This window comes from Belonocnema kinseyi, chromosome 8, assembly GCF_010883055.1.
Source record: "Belonocnema kinseyi isolate 2016_QV_RU_SX_M_011 chromosome 8, B_treatae_v1, whole genome shotgun sequence".
NCBI classification, from domain to species: Eukaryota; Metazoa; Arthropoda; class Insecta; order Hymenoptera; family Cynipidae; genus Belonocnema; species Belonocnema kinseyi.
The window spans coordinates 32633061-32641754 of record NC_046664.1 but is presented as its reverse complement, the minus strand read 5'-3'; positions in this window follow the sequence as shown (position 1 = coordinate 32641754).

Sequence of the window (8694 nt, the reverse complement as noted above, 5' to 3'; positions counted from 1 at the left end):
CTATCGTTCACAAAAAATCACTAGATGTCCACCAAGAATATTTACACTATTTCAACAATAATAGGGTCATCAGAACAACAATATAAAATACCTAGGTCCTGATCCCAGCAGAGATTATGAGCATTTTTCACAATTTAAAAATAAAAATCAATATTAAAAAAATATTGGTTATAGATCAGTAGAAAAAAAATTAACAACAAATTATTTAAATAAGAGGGTGTGGTAGAGTTTTCTATCGGAAAGCGGTTACTTTAAACAAAAATCATTTCACTTTAAGAATGGAACTTACATTTTTTAAAAATTTTAGGTCATGTTCGAGCTTGTCGTCGAAAATTGGTATTTTTGAAAAAAAATTCAGTTCTTTAATTGTTTATATATATTTTACAATATATATCGCAGAAAAATACTATATATTAATTCTGAAGCTAAGATATCAATTTTCATCAATGATCAAAAATCCTTGCTATTATTTTCTATTATTTTAGATAAGTAATACTATACAACAAAAACACTCCGAATTAGCAATATTTTTATATTTTAATTTAAAAAATGAGTGAGAATTTCATCAGAAATAAACCAGAATTGTAAATTCTTGCTTATCCAAAGGCTACAAATTTTGTAATAAACATATTGAGTGTATTGCAGTAAGTGCACAAAACCTGTTTTTCTGCAGCCGGTAATGCCACAAAACTGGTACACCTACGAACATTAACACGTATAATTATATATTCTGATTGAAATAAAAACCAAGGGAAGAGAAAAATATTCTCAATAAGTGATTATGGTCGATTCTCCTCACCTGAGTTCTAAATTCTGTTTTACGAGCGACCATGAAGTTCGACCGACTTTTCAATCATTGACGTATAAGCAGGTATCTCATATCATGCTATCCACTCTTGTAAGTGATAGCATTTTGAACGAGTTGGCACAATCTAGGTATATATCGCTAATTTGAGAGCATGAGTAACGCTCAAAGTGGCTGTAGGCCCAGGGCTGAATGTATGGTTTTCGACTGTCTGTCTTACACATATAGAGACTTTAAGCTATTAAAATAATAATGAGATTTGATCAAGGACTGTGACACCAAGGTGCTGATTGTGAAACCGAGTTTTGAAATGTATGAGAAGGACGAGAAATCTGTTATATGGATGCAATAGTGAAGAAATCACTTAAATAAGATCATGAAATTAAAATAGATATATATTAGCCAAAGGTAAATTTATAGAAAACATAATAATGCTAAACAAGTAAGAACTTTCATGTTACATAGTTTGCGTGGGACAAATCTACTCGATTTAACATCGCATCAAAATGTATACTCGCTAAATCTGGATTAGTTCAAATTTAACTAATTCAACCGGTACACTCAATTTTGACTGAAAAATTAGAATAGGAGCGAGTGGATTTCAAAGAAGACACTGGCTATCACGGAAATTCACGAGAAGTACCCCGGACTTTTCGATTAAAACGGAGAAATAGTGAGTTTATAATAAATATATATGAGAAACTCCCTTCAGTTTTTTATATTGCAATAGCGATTACAGTGGTTCACTAGTTCAATTTTAGGGAAAGTAGGGGATTTTTGCTTTTAAAAGAGGGTATCTAGTTTATACTCTTGTTATTTAATTAAAAGTTCATTTCTTCGCTGCGATCAGTGCCACGTATTACAAATAAATCTCAGCGTGCAATTTAAAAAATGATTTAAAGTGGAGTTTTAAAAATAAAAATTTGCGTTACGGACATGCGCGTCTCTTCGAAATTGTCTCATTTTTGACTTATCAATTAGTAAATTTGAACTAACCAATTGGTAGATTTTTGAATAACGATTTAGTAGTTTAGCCACCGTCCACCATAGCGACCGGCGTTCTTGCTTCTACAATTAGTCAAATTTGACTGCAAATTAGTTAAATTTCACCAAATCAGATTTAGCGAGTACTTTTACAATTTAGTCGTGTGATTTTCGAATTGTCGCATAATAGCGAATAATTTCATATTTTTTTGCGAAATGCATGTAACAACTTGTAAAGCATGTACATTTTTCGATATTTAGATATCAAAATTCTCAGTAAATATAAATTACAACATTTTTGGATAACTTACATTAAACTATAAACGATTTGCACTTCGAAATTCGTGCAGTTTTTCCATTGAGGTTTTACGTATGGTTTTTAAAGGATCATTGTTCCATGAGTGGAAATTTGAAATACGTGTACTATAGCGAAAAAAAATTGTGGTTCGGCATTTGAATAAAGTACAATAGAAATGGTTATAATTGGTTAATGTCTTGTATTTGGTTTTTTAATTTTAAAATTTTTTAAATAGAAAAAATTTGTTTGAGCAGCTTATGGTGTTTTTAAAATGTTTTTAAAATGATACAGTATATCGACAGAAAGTTTGGGTACATTTCCTTTGATCGTTTGAAAATTTATACTTCACATCAAAAATGAATATCTGTGCAAAAACTGAATCTACAACTTCGCACGTAGAATCATTTGAAAAATTAGAAAATTTTGCGTCAAATTGGGCTACGTAGAAATTATTTTAATGAATGAGTAAAAAAATATTTAGCTTTGAAGTTAATTTTTTTTTAGCAAAATTAAATCTAGCCAAATGTAGAAAAGTGTTCCTTAAAATTTAAAAACATCCTAAAATTAAGAAAAGGTACTAATGTTATTTAGATCTAAATAAAGAGCACGATTAAATAATACGCAAGTGCTAAGCATTCAAACAAAATATTTACTCGTGCAATACAATGATTTTTGGAAGCCGAAAGTCCGAAATTCGTCGTTAACCTTAATTTTTTTTAAAGTTTGGCTGTATTCGCATTTAAACTTTCTTCTTTTAACGTAATTAACTGTTAATAGCATGTTTTCATTAGAAAATTTAACAATTATTAACTATTGTTATTGTTATAATTATATATATATATATACATATAATTATTTATTTGATTTACTTTCTTTAACCATTCAATTCTTATCAACTGTTAGCAAGTAATTAAAGTTAAGTCCATTTAAATAATTTCGACATTAAAAAGGTCGATTTTAAGTTTACACGTACATTAATACATTATATTAGACGAGACAAATTTGTTTATAACTTTGTTGATAACAATAACGACAGTGGTTTGTTATCGAAGTGTCTAAAAGAAGTTTAAAAATTGTTTATTTGCATTTTGCTACGTTAAAAAAAAGTTTAAATGCTAAAAAATAGCTAAATGATATATTTGTTAATAAGGATTGTTTAAGTAATTATCAAATCTTATCGTTTCATAGCAAAAATTCCTTTCTTAATAATTGGCATTAATTCCGCGAAAAACTGGATTTTTGTTTATAAATACATAAACTGTTGAAAATTGGTTTAAAAATCTGTTCTTAAGAATAGAAATTATTTTTTGTATTTGGAATAAAATCGAAATTAAAAAACAATCATTTGATAAGAAATTATATATTTTTTTAATAATGTTGAATGATTTTTATTATTTCTGCCATTAAAGAATTTATTTTAAAAGAATGGATATAGTTAGGCCTTAGAAAATACATTCATAGCGATATAAAAAATACAGGCTATGATAAAAAAATGTGCAAATAAACAATACTTATCTGTTTAAAATCATTCTCATAAGCGCAAAAATATTCGTTCTTAAAAAAATACCATCATGCATAATTAAATCACGATAGTTATAAGTATCATTATATATTTCTTTCCAAGAATTGTTATTTCGTCCGAAAATATAATTTTGTGGCTTTAAAGTTTGATTAAAACCTTAAATAGTTTAGTTTGAAATTCGTCAAATAAACATTTGTAAATTTTTTATTTGTGAGACTGAAAAAAATTGGAGACTGCTGAATTATTTAACACATTTCACTTTAAAAGTGTTAAACTTTTAATTCTTCTTTTCAAAATTACTAGAATTATATTTTATAACTGTCCACAATTAATATTAGATAACAAATTCCTTCTCCGAAAATTTTTAAAATCTAGATTATGCTATTTGACTGTATATTTAGTGAGATTTTCCACAAAATTTCTATACATTACCCCACGCTATTATTGAAATTCGACTGAAATTTCAGTAGATTTTTACTGATAATTTTGACATAATTTTAAAGCGAGAATTAAACCAGCATTTTAGCTGAAGTTAGTCAAATTTAACTATTATTTATTAAAAGTTTATTAATATTTAAGTTCAGAAAGTATGGAAAGTTTCTGAAAAAGTCTCTGACAATTTGCTCTATTTTTAAAACATTTTATGCACGACTCTTACGACTTTCGCGATTAGTTTTGCACCTGACTTGTTAATTGACTATTCCAATAATTAAAAAATAGAAAATGGCGAATTTGAACATTTAAAAGTCAGCAGGTCCAGTTAGTCTCTGAAATGTTCTGGAAGTATAAAAATATATAGTTTAAAACAAAAAGTTACTTTTCACTTTTGTAATTTACATTTAGCATTAAAAATTCAATATTTTTGAATTTTTACTTATATAATAGTTTATGAAATCTCTAGATTTTTAAAGGTACAATTTCTATAATAGAAGTATTAATTACTCATTCATTCAAGTATTAAGTAACGCATTTTTAAAGCAATTCTGACCTTAGATCTTTTCAGAGTATTACATAATACTTGAATAACTCTTTTAATTATCAATTTGCGAATGGTTAAATTGCAATTACGTTTATTGAGAGATGTGCAATTTACAAAAATAGGAAATAGGAAAAGGTGGTCCAAGAAAAGGCTTTATTTTTTTCCTAAAATGTTCCTACTATAAAATGTCCCCTGTAATTTGGCAAAATAATAATCTAGGGACCTCTCAAGCCCATTATTGCAAAAGATTGCTTATAGTATTTTATTTGTGCTCATTGGTGGATTATTTTAAGTAGAAAAAATGTTAATATTTTTTTAGTAAAATAGATTATCCAGATTTTTCAAAGAATTAAGAAATATATATTCAGGGATTCCTCAAGCCCACTTTCGCAAAGACTTGCGTCTTTTCTTTATTTACTGCCGTTAATGGATCACTTTACTTTGGCTCACATGCAACAGCGCAGAAACGGTACTTTTTATATACAAAATTGAATTACGAATCTTCCCTAATTTATGATAGTATAATTTTATAAAAGAACAGAAAATTTCTTAGTGGCATAAGCTTTTTATGAATTTTATAACTAAAAAAGAAGATTATTCCATTTTTTAATTTGTTGCTAAAATCTATAAACTTGATGAATAATTAAAACAATTTCCTTTATTACTTCCATAGGTATACTTAACATTCAGTGCATATTTAACATCTTAATATTTATAATAAAATATATGTTCCTGAGATTAGTCAAAACGATAAAAAGACTTTTGATTTAAATATGTTTAAATTCAGAACTATAAATTTAATTTTGCAAATGAAAATACCTCGGTACTTAATTTAATATTAAAATTTTTGAAAAAACTTAAGCACACATCGAAAAATGTCCCTGGGCAGGGTGTTTACAGTCTACTCAAATTATGAAAAAAAATTCCTTACAATTCCAGATTTTTCAAGTTATCGCAAGATTTTTCCAGGTATTATTTTTCATAGTACGGATCCATGTAAGTATTTCGCATTTTTACAACAATCGAATAGTTAAGTTTTCGCGTAAAAAAAATTAATTTTTAACTAAAATGGTGGAATGTTCAACTGGATTATTAAAAATTTCAGTCGAAAAATTAGTTTAAAAAAACACAATTGCCTAGAAAATACCTAAATTTATAACTAAATAATTAAATTTGCAGTTTAAAAATCAATTTTCAACAACAACAAAAACTAATTTTCAATAAAATAGTTCCATATTTCAACCAGAGATGAATTTATAATTAAAATGATGAATCTTAACCAAAAAAAAATACATTTTTATCAAAAGAGTCAAACTTTCAAACAAGTAGTTAAATTTTAAATAAAAAAAGATGAATTTTCACCATAAAATGTAATAGTTTATATTTCTACTGAAAAATATTTCAATTTTAAATAAAAAATAGTTTAAATAAAAAAAAAAGATAAACTTTCAACAAGACATGAATTTCCAACTAAGAAAGATTTGTCAGTGAAGTGAACAACCAAATTTTTAACTAAATTGTTAAATTTTTAAGCCAACTGAAAAGTTCAATTTTCACTTACAAAAATTAATTTTTAAACAAGACAAAAATTAATATAAAGAAAATAGTTCAATTCAGTAATTAAATCAAACTACTTTTACAAATGAACATTTTTGTCATTTAATGTTATATTTCAATTTAAAAAAATGAGGCAGGCTTTCGAAAAAATTCCCTGACAAATCCAGGTTTTCTGTTGAGTAGACACCCTGCTGACTTTTCTCTGAGCAATAATATTTCCTGAAATTTGAGGGTTTTCTTGGTGAGTAGACACCCTGCTGACTTTTCTTTGACCAAAAATATTACCGGCAATTTCGAGGTTTTCATTGTGAGTAGCGAGGTGAGGTGAGTAGACACCCTGATTAATTATAAATACCTGCATAATAATTGCTTTTTAATCACGAGTCACAAATGAAAAAAAATCTCATTTAGTAACAAGAAATTTCTGAAATTATAAATAAAATCGATTTGTAGAATACGAATCTGTTTTTTTAGGCAATTTGAATTACAATAACGAAACGAAAACTAGCGAAGTAAATTTCAAGCACTTATAAATATATTTTTGCCTTCAAAGATTAAGATCCACCATATATTTCTCATTATAAATTTTTCTTTGAAAGAAGACTGAACGTTTTTATTAAATTTCTTTTCTCTGATAAGGAAGTAGAAGAAGTTGAAGAAGGACTTTTGAGACTTAAAAAAATTCCTTTCTCGAATATTTCTTTCGTTCTTTCAGTATCAGCTCACGGAAGGGTTATATTTAGAGTTAGCGTATAAAGTCTGTTGAAAGGGCTATAAGGGTGTGCCCAATATACAACGTCCAAATTACTTGGGTGCGTCTGACTTCCCCTCATCGCATTGACTTGAATCCTAAAGGCTAAAGCGGTTCTTTTCCATTATACGACAAACACAATTCGTTCCCCTAACGAGTCAAATTTCCACCATAAAAAAGATCAAAGCACATGTAGAACAAAATTCCGTGTTATTATTTTTTTAATTCAGTAGCATCAATCGCGCATTACCCGTGGTTGTACTTGTGCGATTTAATGGGAAAACTAAATTTTTAATATAAAATAAAAATTCAGAATAATAACTAGGGGATACACCCTACTGTAGATAATAATTAATTATAAACACAAATGTAATAAAAATAATCAATTCTAATTTCCATATTTTAACGCGTATCTTGTCTCAACTATTAATTAAATTAAATTAATTGTTTTGCACACATTAGTAAATTAATGAGTATTTACTGTCCTTATCTACTATTTTTTTATTTCTTATGAAATATTTTTATTATCTACTATTCTGTACTTGCGCCCACTATGCTGTAAGGTAAGAGAGACCTGGACCTACCAAGAAAAGGGTAAGAGTTTAAGAATGGATAAGAATGGATAAGAGTAAAATGAACATGGTTGGCATAAAATTACATCAAAACTATTATTCTGCACACATTAGCATTTTGAATTAATTATTTTCTACTGTCAAAAGATAACAAATAAAGTTATAATAGCAATTTATAATTCTGTACTTGCACCCACTGTGCTGTGAGGTTGTGAGACCTGGACCTATCAAGAAAAGTATAAGAGTAAAATGAACACGGTTAGCATGAAATTACATTAAATGAATTATTCTGCACACATTAAAATTTTAGATTAATTATTATCTACTGTCAAAAGATAAAAAATAAAGTTAAAATAGCCATTTATAATTATGTATTTGCATCCACTGTGTTGTGAGGTTTTTGCGATACCTGGACCTACCAAGAAACAGATTAGGATAAAATTAACGCAGTTGGCATGAAATTCCTGCGCAATGTCTGTGATAAAACACTATTAGACAAAGCCAGTAATGAGAGAATTCTTAAAGAATGTGATGTAAAGGAAACACTGACAAGAATGAAAGAAATTGTTTGAGATGGTTTAAGCATGTTGATAAGGAATGAATAAAGAACGACGGGTGAAAAGAATAATGTGTATATTTAGATAAAATAGTAGTATATGGATGTATAGGAAGCTAAAAATATATTCCAAGGAAGAAATGTGTGGCGACAGTAATTATTATATAAGAAATGCATGATGAAGAGTGCCATCGGACCTTTACATGGTGACTTTGTGAAACTCTTTACCTGGGGTGATTGCTAGAGAGACTGGTCAGCGACTTTGTGCAACTCCTTACCTGGGGTGATTGCTAGAGAGACTGGTTAGCGACCTGGGATGAAGCAAGTGTTGTGGAACAAAAGTGTTGTTTAAGTAACCCACACGAGTATTCTATGTGTATCTAAATACGAGGGTAGTTCAATAAGTCCTTAGAATGACCAACATATGGCGCGCGAATCGCTCCAAATCATCTGTTTTCAGTCAGCACCACTCCCAACTAGATATATGGTGCAGTCACAGTCCACATCTTCTGAGTTTACGTGTTTTTATAACCAACTGAAAAAAAAATTGTTCGTTAAGAAAAATGAAAAAAAAACGAGTTCAGAGCCGTAATCAAACATTTTCATTTAAAGGGTTTAACTCCATATGAGATAAAAAATGAATTGGACTCAGTTCATGGCACATCTGCCC